This window comes from Sminthopsis crassicaudata, chromosome 5, assembly GCF_048593235.1.
Source record: "Sminthopsis crassicaudata isolate SCR6 chromosome 5, ASM4859323v1, whole genome shotgun sequence".
NCBI lineage: Eukaryota > Metazoa > Chordata > Mammalia > Dasyuromorphia > Dasyuridae > Sminthopsis > Sminthopsis crassicaudata.
Genome location: NC_133621.1, coordinates 55,778,926 through 55,804,266, shown reverse-complemented (window position 1 = coordinate 55,804,266; position 25,341 = coordinate 55,778,926). Strand labels below are relative to the sequence as shown.

The following is a 25,341-nucleotide window of genomic DNA, read 5'->3' as shown; positions in this document are numbered from 1 at the left end:
AACAAATGGCATAAAATCCAATTTTTAAAAGAAAAAGTTAAATGAATTATAGGAGGAAATAATAAAACCATAAAAGTGGGGGACCTCCATTTTCCTCTCTCAGATATAGGTAAATGAAATTATAAAAATAAAAAGAAAGAAGTTAAGAAAATGAATAAAATCTTAGAAAAGTTAGATGTGGTAGATTTTGGGATGGGAAAATGGGAATATAAAAAGTATAGCTTTTTTCTCACCTTTATATGACACTTTCATAAAAATTGACTATGCATAATGACATAAAAATCTCATAATCAAATGCAGAAAGGCAGAAATATTAAATGTACCCCTTTCAGACTATAATGTAATAAAATTATATTTAAGAAGGGCTATGGAAGCATATTGTGAAAATTAATTGAAAACTAATATAACCCTAAAGAATGAATGGGTAAAAAGACAAATAATAGAAAAAATAAGTTTAATAAATAGAATGACAACCATAAGAAAACATTTCAAAATTAGTGGTTCATAATCAAAGAAGTACTTAGAGGAAAATATATATCTCTAAAAGTGTACATCGATAAAAGAAAAAAAAGAGTAGATCAATGAATTGGACATATATATATATATATATATATATATATGTATATATATATATATATATATATATATATATATATATATATATATATATATATATATATATATATATATATATACATATATATATATATATATATGTATATGTATTTCTTTAAAGTATAAAAAAATAAAACCATTAATTAACACCAAAGTGTTAATCCTGGAAACCAAAGGATTAATAAAATTAAAAGAAAACCACTGAACTAACAATACGTGTAGCTGGTTTTATAGGAAAAAATCCATAAAACAGATGAATGAATGGTTAATGTGATATGAAAATGTAGTAAAAGAAAGAATGGTGATTTATCTTTGTTTTTAAAAGAACCTAGAATTTCTGGTGGATTTCTGGCTTAATATGACCAAATAATATGATATGGTACATAAAAAGACTAATGTGATCTTTGTTGTATTAAAAGAAAAATTATGACCTAAGAATAAGGAAGTGATATGTCTAGTCATTCCCTGCTCATATGCCATTAAATATATTCTGTGTATAGTTTTTAGGAAAACATTTAAGGAAAAGTGATAGAATTCAGAAGAGGAAAATGAGGATTACTAAGGTTTTTAAATTTATTTTATATGTAGATTTGTTGGAGCAAGTGGGGATGTTTAGCTTGAAAAAGAGAAGCCTTGAGTGGGGGCATAGTATTGTTAAGTGTTTTAAAGGTTACCAAGAGAAACCACTGACCATCAATTTATTGGTGATTGGCTTGCCTTTTCATTATGAATTACCAAAAAGCTCTCTCCCACATTTTTCATTTATTAAATTGGAAAGGCAACTCCCTCTACCAATAATTGTCTGCATCTGCACTAAAATTTTGTCATTGAAAGTTGCCTGAATATATTGGGAAATGAAGTGACTTGGACAAAGTCATGAGTCAGTGTGCATCAGGAGGTTGAACTTCATCTCAATAAACGTATGTATATATTCACTTATATGTATATTTTTATAGATTTGTATTCATATAAGTCCACGGTTTTAATCTCTGACAATTATTGGTAATATTATTAGAGGCAGCTTAGAATAGGTGAGAGAAAATAAAGTTCATATATGTACATAATCATGAGGCTCCAAATTTTCTCAATATCAAAGTTCTTATAATACAAAACAAAGCAACATCTACTTTATAATCAGCCCAGTTTACCCACTACAGATTTGCCTAGTGTTAATGGTTTTCCCTCCATGATATTTTTCCAAATCTCTTTCCAGATCAGTGTGCTGAATGATTGTTCAATTTGCAACATATTTACTGGAATGGCTCCTTGTTCCATAATTAGTTCTGTATTTTCATATTGAGCTGAATTTGCTGACCCATTCACCTAAGAAAATCAAAACATTTTGAATATATCTATATGCTTTCCTGACTTGGTTTGTGTTTATTTTTAGCATCTGAGAATAACAACTTTGCTAAACTGTATTTTTATTTCCTTTATTGAATGGAATTTTATTTGACATGGAGACAATAAAATCATTAGGCAGTTCAGCCTAAGGACAAATGACAGGAATTTAATATTCCTATTTGAAAAGCATTAAAATAAGTAATCATATTATAAGCATTATAGTAGCTAGAAGACCCGTTAAAATCTTAGTTGAGGTCAAAAATGGAAATATCCTAGACAAACTCATTTGTTAGCATTTCTTATGAGGTAAAAATGATTTTAGTAATTGATTTCAATATAAACTTTGGTCAATTTTATCATACATTAATTTATGAAAACATTACACACACACAAATATGTGCATATGTGTGTGTATGATATTGAGTACCTAAGGTTGTTCATGATCTAATTTTTTAACATTCATTTTCCCTATCTTAGAGAAATGTTATTTTTGAAAGACTTGCTTCCTAACAAAAGTAATTATTAGTTTTCAGATGAATTATTGCCACAAGATAAAATACTGGACTAAATGCTTGATATGAAGACAGAATCATTCGAGTTCAAAAGATAACTTAGATAATCAGTAATTATTTAGTCTATGCAAGTAACAGTCTCTTAAAGTATTTCCTCATTTTAAAAATGGGAATAAAAATAGCATATACTTCACAAAATTATTTTGAGAATCAAATGTGATCATATATAAAGTGCTTTAGAAACCTTAAAGTGGTATAAAAATGCTAACTACTGTGTTTTTTTTTTAATTTGTTGATATTCTAAAGTAACTCAACTTCAGTTATGTAGGCAATTTTTGGTATATCTGATAGCTCATGGTTAGAAACTTCAAGGATCGTAAAATTAAATGATTTTAAGCATCATCCAAGCATAGAAATATTGCTGAACACAAATTTCTTACATCTGAAAGGTCTTTAGAAGTATTAGAAAGAGTTCAGGGTTGTAATAAGAGGGAGCCAAGATTGCAGAGACTATACTCGTGAATCTCTGACCTTCTCTACAACTCCCATAATAATTACAAAATCCAGCCTCTGAATTAGCTCCCATCAATATTGGGACTGAAACAAATTATCAGTAGAAGATTAATTTCAAAGATTGCCAGAAAAGGTATGTTTCAATCTGAAATGGGAGGGAGGCAACCTAACACAAATAGCTGACCACAAACGCCAGCACACACAGCACAGAATCCCGGGGCATTGCTGACTCCCCCAGCACTGCAGATATCATGTGGCAGAGAATCTACAGGGAGGAACCCACAGGAATCTACAGCTGTGTTGACCACTCTTCCCTGGTCACAACCCAGTAGATCAGCAGAGAAGTTATAAAACATCAAATGCAAACACAAAAGATCAATAGTGAACTCCAAAACACCAGAATCTCAGGAGACCTGGCCACATCCACCCAGAACCAGGAATGAATCAGCACTGACCCATCACAGCTGCAGTTACTTAGAAAACCTCCCCAGCCCTAAAGGCAATCCTTAAACTTAAAAAAGTAAAAAAAGTAAAGAGGACCCTGATGATAGACAGCTTTTATGGTAAAAGAGAATAACAGATTTCAAACCCTGAGGAGACTAAAGGCAGATTGTCTCCAGATGAAGCCCAAAAGATGATATAACCTGGTTCCCATCACACAAGGCTCTCCATCACACAAGGCTCTCCCAGAAGAAATTAAAAAGAATCTTAAAAGAGAGCTAGGAAAAAAATGGGAAAAGGAAATGAAAACTTTGCAAGATGATTTGGAAAAGGCAACACAGAAACTATCTGAAGAAAAAAAAAGTCATACAGATTTGTAATAAGAGCCAGGATTTGGGGACTGGGAGATTTTCAAAGAGACAGTCCTAATTGACACATTGTGTGGCTCCTCAACTGAGGCCAATATTTCATTATAATGTTTGAAATAAACAGGTTTTTGGAAACTGAATGGATGTCCATCAGTTGGAGAATGGTTGGGTAAATTGTGGTATATGAAGGTTATGGAATATTATTGCTCGGTAAGAAATGACCAGCAGGAGGAATATAGAGAGGCCTGGAGAGACTTAAATCAACTGATGCTGAGTGAAATGAGCAGAACCAGAAGATCACTGTACACTTCAACAACAATACTGTATGGGGATGTATTCTGATGGAAGTGGAAATCTTCAACATAAAGAAGATCCAACTCACTTCCAGTTGATCAATGATGGACAGGGGTAGCTACACCCAGAGAAGAAACACTGGGAGGGGAATGAAAATTGTTAGCACTAATATCTGTCTGCCCAGGTTGCATGTACCTTCGGATTCTAATGTTTATTGTGCAACAAGAAAATGATATTCGCACACATGTATTGTACCTAGACTATATTGTAACATGTAAAATGTATGGTATTGCCTGTCGTCGGGGGGAGGGAATAGAGGGAGGGGGGGTAATTTGGAAAAATGAATACAAGGGATAATATTATAAAATATATATATATATATATATATATATATATATATATATATATATATATATATATATATATATAATAAAAAAAAAGAAAAAAAAAAAAAAAAGAAATAAACAGGTTTTCCTTTCTCAAACAAGGGGAATCTTCCTTTGAAAGAGAGATGTCTTCTCTGAATTAAAGCTTTCACCCAGTGAAATGAGGTAGGGATTCATGATTAAAGTGGAATCCAAGGAAAGCAGAATGCAGAAAGTGAAATCTCAATTAATTTATCAAGTTAGGAGTGTAATGAACCAAAAATAAGTGGAAACATCCAAAGATTGCTGATGTTCAGAAAACAGCAGTGACATTGGCTTAAAAGCTAGGGGGAAGCTAGTGCAAATTGAAATCAATTCAGCTGAATTATAAATTGGCTAAACAAGTGAGCAGTGTCACAGTACAGAAGAATTAGGATAAATTAATACTCATGAGGAGCTTCATTAACATATGCATAGTTATAGTGATTATGATATTGGAAAATAAAATTTAAACATATAATTATTGCCCTGATACTTCTAATTAAAAATCAGAAACACAGATGAATTTTTCTCAATAAGATAAGATATAAAAGATATAAATTAAGCTGGAAAGTACACTTTTCCAAGGTTTACCTAAAATCTTATTTATTAGCTATAAATTTCCCTTTGAAGATTACAAAGTACTTTCATCCTGATGGCAATGTGAGGTAAATAGTCTCCTGTAGATCTAATTATTTCATTTGATAAAACTGAGTCTTAAAGAGATTGGTAAGTAGTAGAACACAGATCTGGTACCATGTGTTTGGATAGTGTTGACTAAACCACATTTCAGCATGAGCTGAAATTGCGATTGGTGTTTAATGAGATGGAATAGCTAATAAATGTTTCTTGACCTCCACAATCACCAGACCATACAATGGATATTTAATTTAAGAACTAGTGATTATTCAGTTCTCACTGATCCCTCAAATTGGGAGTGGTATGTCCTTTATCCTTACATAAGATTTTCTCCTGCTCTTATTAAATTCTACTCTGAACTACTCTGTAGTTATTATATATTTATCAAATCATCCCACGTATCTAAGGAATGTATTGTTATACAACTGAAGGGAGGAGGCGAGGAGAGATTGAGAGAAAGAAAAGGGGGTGATGTAAAGACAGAGGAGTAAGAAGGTGGGGAGAGAAACAGAGAATATATGAAAAAGAAGGTTGTAAGGAGAAAGATTTTCTATTGATGGGGAGTAAGAATATTTCTCATGGTACAGAAGCTAAAGAAAAGGAAGTAGATGATGATACTAAATTTTAAAGAAGAATAGATACGAGGGAGCTTGTGTGTTGGAATACCTTATTTTTTAAGTAAAGTAAGAATAGTAGGTTAACTCCTGAAAATATGGTTCATGGGAGTGGCTTGAGTGGGAGAGGAGAGGAGAATTGATGTAACTGGGAAGGAAATAGTCAAGTAAGATTAATGAATTCCAAGTACCAGACAAGATGGGAAGGGTAACTCTGAGACAAGAGAATCAAAAGTAAGGCTAATATAAGGGTATTGAGTGCAGTTATGTACTCAAGGATATTGAGAAATTGGGATTATAGGACATGAATCCTGAAGGCCTTGAGGATGAAGGAAAGGAATAGGATAGAAAAGAGCATAATTAGTCAGGTGCCAAACCGAGGAATTGTGGAAGTGACAATTTTTGGCACAGAGCAGTGATGACAGAGAAGGGTTGTTCTAGCCTACTTCTAAGAATCTCAAATGGAAAGGTCAATAAGCAAAGATAGAGATGATGAACTCCAAACTTCTTGCTCTTTGAGTGTAATGAGAGAGAGGGAGATGTGGACATCATTGGAATGGGCTGAATGAACATAAAATATTCAAGGAAGAACTAGTTTTCAGTTAGATAAACTAAATAGAAGGCATTTCATTTTTTAAAAATAAGAATTTAGGGAAAAATTCATAAGGCAATTTTAGAGATAATACAGTAGAATGCTCAAAAAGGAAATGGATGAGGTTTAGAGGGTAATGGGGATGATTAGAATGAAGATTCATATTGGAGAAGAGATAGTATCTCTGTGATTCTCCTACTATGTTGAAAATATACATATTCATTATATTTTTAATTTCTGCCAGTGACTAAAAAAGTTATTTGCATAAAGTCAGTGTTTAATAAATTGCAAAATAAATGAGTGAATGCCTGGATTGCTCTTGAAGACCTCATATAAGGAAAAGCACAGGACCTGAGAATTGAGATTGTAGTCAAAGGAGGTGGCTTCACAGTCCTAGGAAAAAATAAGACTATGGGAAACTGACCTTATTAATCCCCTACTCCATTCCCCTTTGACTTTCTTCTCTATTTTTTCTCTCAATTTATCTCATTTTTTGCTCTTCTTCTAACTCTCATGGATCTCCTTCCTTTATGCTCATGTAGGGCTATTCAATTTCACTCCATCTTCTTCCCAGGACTCTATTCAGATTTTACCTTTATGAGAAGTGTTCTTTGCTCTCAAAATACCCCTTCCTTTTCCTACCTCATAATCAAATCTTTTTGTCTCATGATCAATTCTACTCCTTTAATAAATTTGAATAGTGGACCTTGATCTAGAGCTAAAACTGACTCACGTTTGTCATCCTACATACTGGGTCACTGGTAGATTTGACCCAAGAGCTATACTTTCAATGTAAGTGTTTGAGTCAAAGGGTCATGGCTTAATCTACTTTATATCTTTCACAGTACCCAGAATTTGACCAATAACAACAATAACTGATCATTACCTTGTATTTCAAAATTTGCATTGTACTTTTACAAACATTATCTTATTTGTACTTCCCAAATACTCTGCAGGATACTTACAATAGGTATTATTCTTCTCATTTTATAGATAAAGATACAGGCAAAAAAAAAGGTATATGACTTGCTCGGGATCACACAACTGTTAAGTTATCACATGCAGAATTTGAAGTGAGGTCTTTGTACTTCTTAGTCCAACCCTCTAGACATTCTTTGACAAGAAATATTATTCAAAAAGCAGGCCAAATAAGTTCTTCTAAAATTAATTAACTTTATAAACATTATCCAAATCAATGGACATAGACCCTTCTCAATTTCTGCAGGTATAAAAATTGGGATCAAAAAATAGAAATCTGACATTAACTTGGATAAGATATTTTTTTCTTTCATGAAGCACAGTTTCCTTGCCAGCAGTCAGTTTTGCTATAATAGCAGAGCAGAGAAAAGAATTGGTTGTCCTGAGTGTTGGAGGGGCAGGAAGGAGTGAAGCAAAAGAAAATGTCTCAGATAGTATAGACAGCCATGAGTCATAGATCTGGCACTCTGGAATTAGGCAGCCACTGGCCCACAAAACTGGAACAAAGGCAAGCAGCTCTACCTTTGGACTTGGTAAAGAAAAATTACACACACACACACACACACACACACACACACACACACACACACACATACATACAGACCTATATATATATATATATATATATATATGTATACACACACACACACACACACATATACAGAACTATCTATCTATCTATCTATCTATATGTGTATGTGTGTGTGTGTGTGTGTGTGGAGATATATCTATACATACATGTATAGATATATATTATTTATTTATTTTTGTTTATTTATTTATTTGAATTTCCACAAAGTGCCATAATATAAGGTACTTTCAAAGCTCATGTAAAGTGGAGAAGGAATGGAATGCTATGTTTTGCTTTTTTTTTAAAAAAGAAGGATGAAGTTATGTGTCAGTAGATGTGCTGTGTAAGTACAATAGACTGTTAGGTCTGCTATGACTTTTTTTCCCTCAATAGTACCTATTTAATGGCTCATGGCCAATGTTAGAATTTTATTTTCCCAGGAGAATCAACAATACATGAATCTCACCTATGTTCTAGTCAGATTGCAAAGTTGACTGCTGCAGAGAAGTTACAAATCCTAAAAAAAACTGGCTCTTCAAAGAGAGGCATTATGAGACTTTATTCTATTATCATTTATGATTCTTAGAAACATGCTCTGTGAGTGAAGAGCATTGCAGAAGATGCAGATATCATAAAGAAAGGGCTTCCCATTTTGCAGAGAGCCAGAAGAGAGACAATTTGTAGAAGAAAATATAATAGAGGACATTTTTATCATTCTTTTTTTTACATAAACATTTTTACTCAAAATTAAATGTAATTGAAGTCAAAATTTATGTGCAGAGTTAAGTATTATTTTGCCTCTTTATCTATTGAGGCCTATCCCTAAGATAGCCAACATAATTGATATTTTAAAAATTATTTAAGAGAAAAGATGATAGTACCAAACTCTGGTATAGTCTAACTCTTGTCAAGAAAAGATGCAAAAACAAACAAAAATAATGACTAAAACAACCCTCAGATAATTTGAAGAATCATGATTGGAAGGACTAAATTAAGCAGAGGGATTAGATGCAACAGGGCAAGGAAATTTGTCACTAAATCACAATTTTCAAAATAAAATTGATCATTAATGTTTTGAGGTAGAAAACGTATTAATTGAAGTAATATATGCAGTACTCCAAGGTTAATAGTAAAGCTATTTGGACAGGGGAAAGAAGCAGTAATAACTGTAAAGGTCAAAGTTGACAATGGGAAAGAAGTCAGGTGTTACTGAAATCAAAATATTAGCTATGAGAATGATTCCTTTTTCAAAAGACCACTGGTTTTTTCAGCAAAGGAGCCTTGGATAAAGGAATTTCTACTATGTACAAAGAAGCTTGGGCTTCTACTAAAAATCACCATTTCTGAAATTAATTTTGTCACTTGTCTTGAGGAACTGAAAGGTCAAATAACTTATTCATTGTCACATATCCCTGTGTATTCAAGTTAGGACTTAAACCCAAATCTTTTGTACCTAGTATACCTTTAACCATTAAATCACAGTCTCAACATGCTATAAGCCTTAGTTATACATAAGTAATTTTCTCTCTTAGAAGGAAGGGTTCAATAGGGAGCAAGGTAGGGAGTAAGGGGAAATGATTATGGTGAAAAAAAAAGATATATAAAAACTTAAGTAAAAAAAATGATAAAGTTCAACACCAATGGACTCATGGAGCATGAGCTAGCCCATTATAGTGTTCATGCAATGATCAATGGTGTACGTTTTTGTAAAATATTTTAACAAAAAGTACTGAGTTAATAAAGCTCCTTATACCCACTGGCTCTGAGCTAATTACTGAAATTAAACCAAAAGGATTTTACTAAAAGGGAAAAATGTTCCTTTTTGTACAAAAATTTATAATTGCTTTATTTTACTAGTAAAAAATTGGCAAGAACCCACATATATCCAAAGTATGGGAGAATATTTGCATTTTTTTCATATTGAAAAAGAAAAAAAAAATTAAATTCAAAACATGGAGATCAGAGGTGAAGAATCCTAATATTTGTTTTAATTGCTGGGGAAAGGGTGACTCTTTCTAGATAGCTTTTTAGAATGAAATCTTTACAAGAATAATTGATATTTATGTAATACCTTCATGGTTGGAAAAGCATTATAAAGAATGCTGTTGTAAAATGCTGTACTAAATTTGCTGTATGTTTGAGTACTGTCTTTAGTTTGTGTTTGCCTCTATGTTTCAATTATATTTTCAGCCAATCTTGTTAAATATGTTTGCACACTTGATCAGTGAACAATCCAGTGTGATCAATGTGACTCAATGAAAAGAACAGTGGACTTAAGAGTCAGGATGACCTGACTAAGATGTTTGTTATATGATCTAGGCAACTTTAACCTCATTGAGCCTCAATTTTTTCATCTGTAAAATGAAGGGATTGGAGCCTTTTATTCCATGTACTCTTCTAGATCTAAATCTGCAGTTCTATAATCATATAATTGGGATTATTCTTTTCTATGTAAATTAGTTGTTCACTTTTTGGAGGTCTAAAAACCAAAAGTTATTTTATATAGTAACTATGCAAAGGAAAATAATTATATTATTCTTAAGGTCTTTTATCTTTATAATGAAAGATCTTTGGTTGATGCTGTTTAAACTCCATGCCAGGCACGCTCCTAAGAAATATTTTATTTAATCCTTATGAGAATCATGAGAATCACTAAAGGAGGTAAGTACTATATTGTTCCCATTTTATAGTTGAGAAGCTAAGAAAGACAAAGCTAAATGACTTGGCCAGAATCATACAGCTACTCAGTGTTGAAGGATTACATTTGCAATCACAGTGCTCTACTTATTGTGCCACTTAGCTAATAATTAATATTTTCCTTAAGGTGTATGACACACTTTACATACACTATAATCTTCCATCTTACAAAAATACTCTGAAGCATATACTTCAGGTATTGTCATCTGGGGTATATCAAATGACTTTAATATAGTCATAAGACTACTTATATGAGAAAATATAAGTAGTAGTATCTAGGCTTGGTGTTCTTTCCCTAATAGGAAGAATGCCTCTTTGTACAACAGAATATTTTTCTATGACATAACTTTAATTGGAATTAACTTTTCATCACCTTCCATATCATCACGTCATCAGATCATCCTATTAAAAACCACTTATTCTTGAAAATAGCTCTTGTTCCATTTTATCATTGTCACAATCAATAGAATTTCTTAAGCACTGGTCTCCAATGTACCCTCTTTTCTTGTGTGAGGAAAAACCTACTTTATCTTTGACTCTTAAGTGCAATTATTCTCATAATCAAAACATTACTGTTTGGTTTCATTAGTTTTTTTTTTTCTTTTTTTTCTAAGAACACCCATAACAATTCCAGCTACAGCTGAAAGGTGCTTCATCTGTGTGAATCTTGTATACCTATAAATATTACTGATATTTTAATTTGACTGGCTAAAGGCTAAATTGCAGCATCAATGCTTTTAAAATCTAAGATCATTTATATTTCATCCAACTTAATCAAATTCATTTCAATAAATCTTTATTAAGTGTTTACATTTGAAATGCACTGTACTAGAGAAAAGAATGTGTATATTTGGCAATGGCTTCTACTATAAAAAAATGTTTTCCAATTTTTCTCAGCTTTTTTTTTCTTCCACACAAATCTACAAACTGATTTGTTAAAGTAGTCTCTAAAATGACCCTAAGCTTGCATCACTGAATTTATCACCACCACTATAAATTGCATATCATAACTTTACTCCAAACTTGCAGGTGCTTGTCTGATCACTAAGCTTCACTTCTTTGCTATTCTTCATTAATCCTGTACTACATGCTTGTTGGGCACCTGTCAATTACCAAATGTGAATTCTCTTAGAGTTTTATATATACTTGGTGTGTTAAAACTATGTTTTGTAAAAATTGACCCAAAACGAGTTTTTAAGAAGTTGGATATGAAGCAATTTTCTGCTCTACAAGATTGAATTAATATCATTTCATATTACCAACAGTTCATGCATATATGCTATTTTTTTCCCTTCTTGACAAATTTGGAATTTATTTGAATTGGTTCAGTGAGTCCCCGTAACTCCTGAGAGAAAAAGCCATTTAGTTCAAAAGTTGTATTCACAGAAACAACTTAAATGAAAGTGTCTTCTGTTCTTCTCTTCACTTTCATACTCCTGATCCTTTATAAAACTTGTTTTTTAAGATTATCACTATTTTACTATCCCCTTCCACCTAAAGCCACTTTATTTTCGAGACCTCTTTTCCCAGGATGCCACAATCCTAGATTTGGAGCTGCAAAGAATCTTCAAAATTATCTGGCCCTCAAAAACTGAAGAGTAGAGTAATAATATGTCCTGGATCACATACATATGACAAAACCAGAATTTGGACTACAAAGTCTGCATTCTTCTACTACATATTTTAAAATTCATAGTTCCTGTTACTCTTAGAACTTCAATTTTACCATCATACGCTCTGCCCTTTTCTCAAACATTTTTCATCATAATCCTTTCATTAATCTTAGTTCCATTTACTTTGATATATTCTCCTTATAATCAGTCTTATTTTTCTAAAAGATTCGTGTTAAAAAACAAAAAATCAATTTTATATTTTCCACTAATTAAGCTATTTGTTTTCTATTTGTTACTTTTGCAAAGAAATCAAAACTAGATAGTGATCTAGAGAAGCTAACTTTATCCTACCCCAAGAATAACCAAAATACTGTCTTCTTCTTGGATAAAGAAGTTTAGATAAGTCTAGAGAGTGTTGACCAAGCATCTGAAAGTAAGCTCATAAACCCAAAATCTGGAAAGGATAACCTATATGTATTGAGGAGAATATTCCTTCTAAAAGTCAACAGATCAAGACTAGTTATTACCATCTTGGCATTTTTGCTGGTTAATCACAGTTAGATAGGATATATCTGTGGAGCAGGTCTGGAGAGTGTTCTACCCTCTTATTCTTCCTAAAGTCTGCATCACCCTTAGATCTCTGGTTACATATAGAGGTACAAGAACAAATACCTGATGTGTGCAATTTACAAAGAAAAATATATTGGTCACCACATGGCAACCATGAGAACTAGTTCGTTCCTTCATTATGCCCAGATTTACAGGAAAATAAACAGCATATAGATGATGAGAAAAGAAAAGAATTGGTATGAAATGAAAATCAGTCTTATTTTCAGTTAAGCCAAAATCAATTAATAATATAATACATTATTGTGAATTTACCTCTTTATATGTTAATTCCCTCAATAAATTGTAAGCTGCTGGGGGACAAATATGGTTTAAGTCTGTTTGTGTGTCCACAATGCTTCTCACATAGAATATACTCATACAACTGAATTACAGCAAATTATAATTATAAATTCACAAACTTCCAATTTTTATTGTCTTATCCGGGAAGAAAACCATATAATTCCATTTTTTTTTTGCTTTTGAATGCATTTATTTCTCTTATTTTATGTCATAATTCTCTATTTGTTTTTTCTGTCTTTTTCCCTTCAATGACTGATGGAAACACCTCTATATCCCAAGCCTTTGTGATTCATTTGAGATTCAATTGAGATTTATTTCTTGAATCTAAGTTGATGGTAATACCTAACCATATCTATAGTGGTCTCTGGGATATTTGATACATGCAATCTATTACCAAGCTTTTAATCAAATGATTTTCATCCTTGTGTCTTTAGTGGATTGTTGTATATCTAAAAGTTTTAGCGACTATGCTTCGAACTTCAATAAATTTTACTTCTGGTTTTCTTCCTGCTTTCCAGTATTATCCAATTGTGATACAAGTAAATGATCTATGCAATTGTGATATTATTGAAACTTTGAATATGGCAGCTATTTTTATTACATTATTGTAGTCTAAGTGGTACTTTGATGAATATATGGATAGAGAACAGACCTATGAATTCACTGGCATGGGAACTACTGGTTAAATTAACTACTTAACCAAGAAAAACTGGATTCTTCTCTGTAAATTATAATCTTAAAAGTTTTATCTGGAGACCAAGTCACTCAATGACTTCCCTAGGCTCAAACCGCCATATTTGAATCCAGGTCTTCCTCAATATTAAGCAGTTGCCTTTGTAGGGACTTTGGTAACCTTTGTAGGTCAAATAACTGTCAGCAGAACTCACTGAGTGAATATTCTATGGAAGATTTATGAAAAGCTTTTTTAAAAAAATTGCTCTGGAAAGGAAGATGCAGAGAAGTAGTAATCTGTCCAGTGGAAAGAAATGTTATGGCAGTGAGATCCCACTACTAAATAATTAACCTTCACTTAAATCCCATTCTGACACTGCCCCATATCATGGAGACAACTCTGGGTGCTCCAAAGCTATGCAAACAGAAGATACAGATTAATAATCCTTGAAGACCATCTAATATGTCATAAAGAGATCATCATTTGCTTCAGTGAAGGGAACATAAATACTGAAAAAATCAAAGGGATTTTGAAATATTGAATGGATATTAATAATTATATTAGAGCTCATCTCTCAACTTCTAGATGCTGTTGTCTAGAGTTTTTTTTACTTATAAATATTCTCTATAGCAGTGACAGACATAAGAAGAAACCAATCTCTGAGGCTGGATGTTGAAATATAAAACCACAATTCAATATTATCTATGTTGTATTGTGTTTTTAATTATTTTGGTAAATATTCCCAATTTCCTATTATTTAGGCCATTCTAGGGATTTTGCAGGCAGTTGATGGCCCTCTGACCTGGACTTTGACATCTCTAGCTACAGCATTCTTTCCATGACATCTTTTGCCAGGCTATCTTAATGGGAAGGGTATGCATAAAAATCAAAAACCCTAAAAGAAAAATTGGGATTTTCATGTCAAATATTAAGCAGTACTGTAACCCTTTCCCTTTTTTAATTCATAGGAACAGGTATTATCACAATTATGAAAGATAGAAAATAATGTAATGATGCTTTATTGCACAAACTTTGAAAGTACTGTTTTGTTAGGAAAATGTTTTTCATTACTTCCTCTTTTTGAAGGCTGTATACCTACCAGGCAACATAGCTAAAAACTACTCTTCCTTCTATCATATGTCTTTTTTTTTCAACTTCTTATTACATAGTCTATATATTATTTGAATATTACCCAAAAAATCAACATTATAATCACATTGATTATAAGTCTAGACTTTCATAATATGCCACGCACAAGTTAAAATTTCCAGAACCTGAGCATACAGCAAATTTTGTTTTATCCAATTTTTATTCCCTTGCCATTTCCACACCATATTTCCCATGCTAATTTAATGCCTACTGTTCTTAAATTGAACAAATGCAATTTCATTCTTGGGCAATTAACTCTTAATTATTTTCAGGGGAACTCATTATTTTATTAATGCAAACAAGTAGTGGGAATGGAACATGCTATCTACCGCCAAAACTGCACTTTTAATTTTTCCCCTCCAACTTCTTAAAACATAGCAATCTAAAGAAAGGGCATCACATCTGGATAATGAATAAAGAAACTTTCAGAATCACTTGGATAACCTGAAAGAGAGGACATAAACAGATGTGATGTTAATTAATTCTTGTGATTTTATCAAGCAAGTTTGCCAAATGATGTACAGATTAAAAACAGACATGATTTTCTGGCTCAAAAATCAAAGAAAACTTGAAGCAAAACCTCAATATTTCAGGTGGGAATTACTGCCATCATTACCCAGAGACTATGTCCAAATATATTTAACGTTCAGAAAATAACAATCAGGCTTCTAAATTGCATTTATGTCTATCTTCAAAACTGGCCCATTGCCAAGAAACCAACTGATTACAACACTTAGGGAAGCCAAGACCAAAAAACTTCTTCAATTGTTATTTGGAATGGAAGAATTACATTCTTCTAGGATATATGGAACCAGAAAGCCAAATTACATCCTTCCAGAGCAATAAATGGAGCCTAGAAGTTTAGCAATGGTTATTTTCCCCTCCTAGAAAAACCTTTTAAACTTCTATATTTTTTCTCTTTAAGTAATACAGAATTCATCCTCTATGGGCAGCCCTGATGATAGTCTTTTAAAATCCTACTTCTGGTAATAGGAAAAGTGACATCAGGTATTGTTGTACCACAACAAATATCCATATCTATAAAAGAACTGTTGCATATTTCATGCAAACGTATTATTTTTCCTTCATTTACAAAATCCTGATCCTAAGCAAAAACACCATGATGTCAATTGGCTTTACACAAAGAGGAGCCTTTTTAATCCCAAAGCACTTTGAGTACCAAATCAAGGGCTACCCCCTCTATGAGGAGCTGGGGTTTATCCCAAAGAATAGTCAGTGTGATTTTGGACCACTGCAAAAGGCTTTTTTCTTAATTTTGTATAGGTTTCATATTTACCAATATTCTAAATAAATTCAAAACCTACCATAAACCTTTACTTGACTCCACATATGTCACTACACTATCTCAAGTTTCTCATCTCCAAAACAGGTATCATAATAATACCTACTTTCCAGAGGGGTGGTGGGATTCAAATAAGGTATTTGTAAAGTCAAGCTATACATTATTTAAAATTAATTTCCAATTTTTAAATAATGAAAATCTGCTTTTTTTTCTTCTGTTTCCTTACCCCAACTCAGTAAGAAAAATATAAAAGAAAGAAATATATATGTGTGTGTATTTATATGTGTACATGTACACACATATATATCAACACATGTATGTATATATATATATATATAATACATATATATTATATGTATATATGTAGGCATAGATATAACTACATTTATATGAATATCTATTTGTATTTTTCAATCTGAACTGAGTCTTTTATTTCTCTTATGTTAAGATAGGTAACATGTTACCATGAAAACTTATAGTTGCTTCTGTATTGACAGATTGTTTGTCTTTAAAATAAAGTTGCTATTATATGATTTATTTTTCTGGTTCTGTTCACTTTACTTTGTTTCAGCTCATCTAAGTCTTCTCAAGTATCTCTGAAACCATCCTTTCCATAATTTTTTTTTTATGTTACAATAGTACTATAATAGTATAATCACTTTTGTACACTATAACTTGTCTGGTTAGTCCCATACAAAGGGATACCCTCAATTTCCAATTTTTTTTTTTTTTTGTCATCACACAAAAAGGTTGCATAAATATTTGGTACTATGGATCCTTTAATAGTATTGCTGGGTCAAAGGTTTAACACTTTAATAATGTTTAACAGTTCCAAATTGTTTCACAGAATTGTTGGACCTGTTTACGGTACCACTAGCACTAGAATTTACCTGTTTTCTCACATTCTACTCCAAATTGATTATTTTTGGTCAATTTTTATGAATCTAATAGATAGGTCTGAGGTAAATTCTCAAAGTGATTTTAATTTCTATTTCTTCATTTTTTAATTATTTGGAACATTTTTTTCTCCTGTATCTATAGACAGGTTAGATTTCTTTCACTGAAAAAAATACATTTCTATCCTTTGAGGAATTTGAAGACCACTTAGCACTTGAAGAGTATGCTTTTCAGTTTTAGTCAGCTGCTTATAAATCTTAGAAATGAGACTTATCAAGAAATGTACTGCAAAGTTTTTTTTTTCCCATTTACCTCATTTATGATATTTTAAAAGACTACTTCTAAAGTTATGTGCAATAAAACAAACATAATATATGATGCAAATCCAAATAAAGAATTTTTAAATAAAAAGTTAATTAAAAGCATTAAGTTCTTCTGAACTTAAATCATTGATATTATTTGGATAATATTGAAACAGATTATACGAAACTTCAAAATTAAAATTTTTTGTAACTTGATAATGCTACCACATCTTCAAAATTGTATGCTTTTATTTTTTAATCTAGAGAGATAAATTGAGGAAATGAATTTTTTATCACTTTATAATCCATAATCTTCTATTCTGATAACAATCTATTTGTATTTTAGGAACAACATGTTTTTAATAATAATCTGATATATCAAATGGAGATAATGTTTTTAATAAAGTTTTAGTGTATAAATGAGATAGGAGTGGTCTTGAAATGATATTGAAACACAAACCACCAAGGGGTTCTTATATACTTAATTTTTGTGTTTGTGATTATGATATTTTCAGAAACCACCCAAGTTTTTGATGCTATTCTGGAAGGATGTGTCACATAATTACAATACTTGAGACTTACAATTCATATATTTATGTTTATAATCTTGCTTTATCATCAATCTAATAAAAAGGCAAATATTACAGTTATTATAATCATCCAGATTTTTAAAGATGAAAAAACTGAGAGGTAAAAGTCATAGACAGAATTGAAAGGGATCTTAAAAAATATGTAACATATTTCCTTCATTTTAGAGACTGGAGTATAAGAGTCCAAGAGGAAAAACACTTGGCAAAATGTCACATGTAATGAACTTTATGCCACTTAGTGGCTACTAAGTGGAAAAGATGGAAAGGAAGGGATGTCATTAGGGAGGGTGGAGAAGTGGGTTACTTAAGACCTTTTTCATAATTGGCAATGATTTTTGAAGTCTCCTCTATTTTCTCATTTATGCTGATTTAAAAAAAAACTAAACATTTTGTTTGTTTGCTAATAATAAATAACATCAGCTGTTTTCTCTCACTTTGTCATTCATAACTGGCTACTGCAATGCTAAAGTATTCCAATTCATCACATCGAATAGAATATATCTATTTTTTTGTGGACTTGAACTTGAAGGAATAGCATAAAATCTAATTTTTGTTAAGTAAATAAGTTTACATTTTTAAGATTCATAACTCATCTGAACTTTATAATTTGGCCTTTCCAATGAAAAGGATCATTAACAACCTTATCTATTAGACTGAAATAATGGCCTCTATAGCCCTACCCTATCACTCTGTCTAGCCAATATTAAAGTTTTCCCATCTGATTGCTTCCTATAAATACATGCATATTTCCCTCATCCTAAAAAAATAAAAACAAAAATAACAATCCCTTTAATTTTATCATCACCTTTAGCTGTCATCCTCTATCTCTCCTTTTCCCAGCTAAATTCCTTGAGAAAGCCCCCAATACTTGGTGCCTCCCTTTCTTCTCACATTGGATTTTAAATCTTCTGAACAAATTAAAACTCAATATAAAGTTACAAATGATTTTTTAAATTGTGAAATCTGATGGGAGATTATGTAATAGAGATTTTTTGGGGAAGAGAAGATTGGTATTAGTTATTACCATACCACTTTAGTCAATACACTCTATTAAATTCTAAGTCTGGCTCATTAATAGATTTCAACTGATAATCATAAAGAAAAGCACAAAAATGTGAATTCATGAGAAACAACATTAGAGAAAGCAACTCCTTCTCCCCTTAAAGGTCCCTTAGAATTGGGGGGGGGAGTGCACTCTGGGGACCCATCAGTGTTTAAGTGTAACTTAGAAGAATAGTTCCAAAATCTGAAACATAGCAAAAAACAAAACATTAAAAAAAAAACTTTCTTCTGGATCCTATTCCCTCAAACTAGTGTCATATATCTAATCTCAGCCAAAATTCTTGAAAAACCTAATCCCATTCACTTCTTGCATTGTTTTTTTTTTCTTTGCTCCTCAGTCCTTAAATTTGTGAATTTTTTTTTACCTCTCAACAGAATATATTCTCTTGAGAATTGCCAATTATCTCTGAATTTCCAAATATGTCATTTTCAATATTAAATCTATTTTGACCACTTTATGAGACACTGCTGATCATCCTTTCCTCCTGGTTACTCCATCCTCACTGGATTATTATGAAACTAGTTAACTTGTCCATTGTTTGACAGCTCAATCCATTTCAATTCCCCTTTGCTTTATTTATATCATTATTTAAATTTTATTTATATTTTATATCATACCTTCTAACTATGGATCATTACACAGATTCTTTTTTTAGGTTCTTCTCTTCTCCATCTCTTTTTCTATTTGGTAATCACATCACTTGCTGGACAGTTAATTAATACCTCCATGTTAATAGATATGAATATTCAGTTTCTCCTAGGAATTTTAATTCCAAATCCCTAATTGTCTATTGATCACACTAAATCAAATGTTTTAGAAACATCCTAATATCTACATATTTAAATATGAATTCACTGTCTTTTCCCAGTAAAACCTCCTCTCAATTCTAAGGGCTCCAGTCAAGTTTATATAATGCTAGTAAATAAATGTTCCTTAAATAGGTCAAATGGCTTCTCTACTCAATTAACTATAGTATTCTCTATTGCCTCTAGAATATTCTTTTAAGCTTCTAAATCCCTACTAAATTAGTATTTAATCTCTCTTGTATACTGCTTCCCCTCTAATATTCTGTCTAGTCAATTTGGCATTCTCTCTGTTCTTCACATGTTCTACTCTATCTCCTCTGTCTGTAAATTAATATTGGCTATATCATACATCTGGGAAAGCAAAACTTCCTCTTTGAGTCCATCTCATACAACCCATTCATCCCTTCCTTTAGGATTCAGCCTAAACACAATCTTTTGCTTGAATAGTTCTAGATACTCCCAACTACTCCTATTCTTTTTTCCAAACTACCTTGTATTTAACTACTTTGTGCATTTTTGCATTTTACCTTAATATTAATGCTGGATATATTTCTATAATGTACTTGTCTCATCATTAGAAAATAAGTTCCTAGAAAATCTGAGTTGTTTTATTTTTCGTACATTTGTTTCTCATGTGTAGAACAGTGCCTGACATAGTAGGTGTTTAAGTAAGAACTTGTTTATGGATTCATTCAACATGTAATAGATATTTTGAATGGTTTTCTATTTGTAAGAAAGGAGCCAACTCTTTGAAAGCCAAACTGATCTAGGAAATTTAGAATATATGAATATCACATTTAATAATGAAAGTAATATAAGAAATCCAAGTTTTTCTTTAATTTTTTTCAAAATTTAGTTTGGATGTATCATCTGCAAAATTGATCATGTCTACCTAAGAAGCAATATTTTCTCTAGGGATATTTCTAATGCTATGTTTTATATAACTCGCATGTTATATAATTATTTACTATATCTTTGACATAACTTGAAAGGACTTTACTAAACAAATAAACATCAGATGAACTATTTTAATGAAAAGGGGCATTAAAATCCCCAAAGTGAATTATCTGGTAGGCCAGGCAACAGAGGAAAATGAACAAAAATAAGTTAGAAAGTATGATAAAGCAGACATGCTAAAGGGGATTTTGACTTTTGAACCATTCCAATTTTTTTAAAAGCAATTTTTGATGCTAGTAAGGTTATCACAAATATTTATTGCTTTATCATAGATGTTTCAATTATGGAATTGGCTATATTTTGAATATTTCATTATTGTCATCATTTAATATTTATTAGACCAAATTATGAAAATATGCAAAAACTATCCCCACTAATGTCTAGTATATACGTAAATATAGTTATAGAATACATATGGTATATAGGGCTGCTAAATGGTATAGTACATAGAGCATCAGACTTGGAATCAAGAAGATCCAAATTCTAAACCTAGCCTTGGACACTCACTAGCTTGTTAACACTGGAGAGATCATTTAACTCAGTTTCCTCATCTCAGTTTCATCAAAACGAACTGGAGAAGGAAATGGCAAAAGTACTCCAATATCTTTGCTAGGAAAACCCCAAGTGAGGTCACAAAGAATTGGGTACCACTGAACCAACAATAAAAACATCCTCATACCCACCATATGCATCATATACATCAATATACATATCCTCACACATATGTTCATATACACACATAATTCAACTCTACTTTTCGATCTCTATTTCCTATACATAATAGTGTCATTTACATGGGTAAACTCCAGAGGGATGCTAAGAAATTATGCAGTGAATGAAAAAAAAAAAAAAAAAACATAATGGGCAATTTAGCCCTTCCTTTTTGGGTGATTGTTGTGTTTTACATTGTTTTGTTTCTCTCAATTATTTGCATAACGGCTTCATTTTCCCATTTTACTTTGTTTATACACAGATACACAGACAGAATATATTATCAGACTCAGCAGTGCGAACATTTCTAAAGACACAGACATCAAAAGAAGAGAAAAAAAAGTTAAACTGTATTGGTAGAGCTGTCAATGAAGAAAGAATATTTGGGCTATGTAACTTTTCCATCTTATAGAAAGTGTGCAATGGAAGAATGAGTATTTTTCTTTAGAAAATAAAATAAATGTTTTATTAATTATAAATACAAAGTATAGGAAAGTGCTTATTTCATGTTTCTATATTCTTAGTTCAGTTCAGAGCATGATTTCATTAATGCAGGGAATTCTAAGTGTGAAAATAACTTCCAACAATGCAGATCACTACAAATCCTCCATGATTTTTAGAATATTGTGTGATGACCAAGTACCCTGGATACCTTAGAATCAGCCAGTGTAAGGATAAGCAAAAGTCCTTGGTCTTTATTCTTGGTCTTAGTGGTAGAAGTGAAGGGAATGGACGTTCAGGATCTCCACGACCTCACCTCTTTGCTCCCCACCCAGAAGTGACTCTGGCTAGTCTTCCTCCACCCTTAGTCCCTCCAACAATTGTCTGTATACACCAAACAATTGGGCCAGCACAGGATAGTGGGAAGGCCTTAAGTATTCAATTGTTCAGACCTCAGTGCCTTAACTCAAGAGATTCAGCCCTTTACAATGTTGCCTTAAATTTGACATGTGAAGTGAAGTCTCCAGAATCCTATAGCTAGGGAATATGACAGAAACAGAATGCATTGCCAGGTCTTTCTGGCTCTCAAGTCTGGCAATTTGCCTCTCATGTTCAAGGTTATTTGCATTTTTTTTCCATCTAATCTTTACTAATTTTACCAAGCATGACTCATTTTTATTTTTAAGATAATTTTGAAAATACAATGAAAATGGAACATCTCTTAAAGGGAACTTTAATTTATCACTAAAAAAAAAAATATATATATATATATATCATAATTTATAGAATTGTGTCTAGTGTCTAAGCATAGTTTTAAAATGAATTTTAGGCATTTTAGTTTTAAATCACTAAAACTAAGTTCTTATTATGAATTTGTGTGGGTAGAGCTCTACAAAAGCAGAATACAATTATTTTCTTTTCCCTGAGAATGGATCAAAAATGTCTTTTCCTCCAGAGAACTTAACTTCACCTTATGATAATCAACACTTACTGATCTTCATCCATAGAAAAACACAGGAAAGAAGAAACTTCCAGAAAGAAGAATGTGAGGGCACAAAATTTGAACCACTTAGGATAATACTTCTTTCATTTTATTGATTTTTCTAAGAAATATATTAAATTCATGGAAATGCTGTTTGGCAGTAAAACAATTCTTTAAGCCCCAAGTCTAAGAAGAAATTAATAAAATGCAGTAGGGAAATTAAGAAGAACAAAAGTGCAATGAGCCATAGATAAACCAATTAATTAACATGATTCAATACATATGTAATTAGCCTCCTAAAGATTTTGATTTTTTTCTAGTTGAACTTTTATTTTGTGTTTGTATCTTCATAAGATTTCATATGACAAAATACTGAAAAATCATGTTTAAAATTACTAATGAGATTTAATTCCTTTCATCACTATTTCCTATTACCTGAAAGATATAGCTTCCTTAAATTCTATTTTTTCATTTTATACAATAATTTCATGATAATTATAAAGTTGCAGAGCTTGATATTTTTCTCTAAGATAATATATTCAAATACTTTTATTTAAGAATGAAAAGAAAATATGAAACATTGAGCTCCTTTTTCTTATAACTCATGTGCATCATTTCCTTTTCTTACCTGAGAAAACATATTTCCAAAAACAAAACAAACAAAAAACACTATACACAAAATCATTCAGAAAGTTTGTGAAATTGGTTTGTCACACAAGTGTTATATTTAACCATTAGTGCCTATAAGTCCATTGTGTTTTTTTAAGCTGAATTTTTAGGACACCATTCATATTATGAAAAATTACTTCCTAATAGATATTCTGTGGTATTACAATCTAACATAGAAGTAACAACAAGTTTTCAAAGGCTGTCTTAAAGCAATCTTACTAATTTCCAAGAACAAGGTTAACTATATGTGGAGACATATCATGCTAAAATTATCCATTAAAGAAGGGTTTTAAAGGGCTTTTGGCATAGCGACCCACAAAGCATCATTACAACACAACTATTAAGATTATGCAATATTTAGCTCTCTTTGGTAATCAAATGAAGTTAGTTTGTAATGAACTAGAAAATAAAGGAAAATCAGGAGGCAATTCAAGAAAATCAAAATATAAATAATCCCAAGGCCTTAATTTCATACTAGCTCCCAAAACTATTTGTCAAATATGGTTAAACTATATTAAATCAAATTGCACTTTTAAAAAGGCTAATGAGCTATTATTTCAGAATTGTTTCCAAAAACAAAATTACTGACCGTAATTTAAAGGACAGAAAATATAATTGTAGTTTGAATTATGGTCAATACAGTTTTACTCAGAATGTTACAGTGGGCCAGGAAATGAAGAATGTTTCATAAATCTTAGAGAGCCCAGCTGTCACTGATGATGAACTGGACTTGCCTTCATTCCCCATTTCTCCTTGCTGCAAATGCAGCAGCAAAATCATATTGAACTCACAATGATCATAATGGAAAATACAAAGTCTCCTTAATTAACTGCTTAATGTGTCTGCCCTATTCCTCTTTAGAGAATAAGCAGATTTTACAATTCCCTCTCTTTTCATTCATTGCTGACAATAAAATTCTCTCTGACACGAGTGAGTTGTATAATTTAAGTCTCAGCCCTGTAGGTCAGTTGTGTAGAATGTGGAGCCAATGAGGCCAGTATTTGATTCCTAACTGGGTCAGTAGCTTTCAATCTGCTGCAGATAGCACCTCTAACCCTGGACAGTAATTTCTCTAATATGGCATAAACTGAAGAAAGTAAAAAAAAAAAAAAAAAAAAAAAAAAAGAATATGCCTAGTCAAATATGAGCCCATCATCTCTGATCATCTCTGTTTAAAAAGTATATCAAGCCAATTTTTTAACAGAAAATGAAGTGAAAATGTTAATAGACCATAATAATAATAGCCAGTAATAACAATAACTAGCATTTGAATGGCACCTTAATATTTGCAGAGCATTTCACAAATATTATCTTATCTTCACAACTGGTTTTAAGTGTGATTATTATTCTTAATGTACATAGGGGAAACTGAGTCAGCAGACATTAAATGACTTCCCTAGAATCACACAGCTAGTGTCTGAAGTTAGATTTGGATACAGTACTTCCTTATTACAAGTCCATCACTGTCTCTATTGTGGCAGTCTGATAAAGGATATTTTTATTATTGTTATTAGTAACTAAAATTCTATCATAATTATAATTTTAAAACAGATTTTTATTTCTTTTCGGTGTTGTTTGAAAAAAAAAGTCTGGTAACAAAAGCCAATAAATATGTGAAAGTCATACGGGTATAAACAAAAAATGATGACTTCTTTAATTTCTACAAAAAGAAAAAAAAAAGTAACCCCAATAAA

The 25,341-nt window shown here is 31.6% G+C and overlaps 1 protein-coding gene across 2 annotated transcripts in view; it reads right to left on the bottom strand.

Annotated features, from left to right (window-relative positions):
- Positions 1–25,341, bottom strand: part of PLXDC2 (plexin domain containing 2) — a 463,969-nt gene that overhangs the window by 61,619 nt on the left and 377,009 nt on the right. The gene's annotated exons all lie outside the window — the stretch shown is intronic.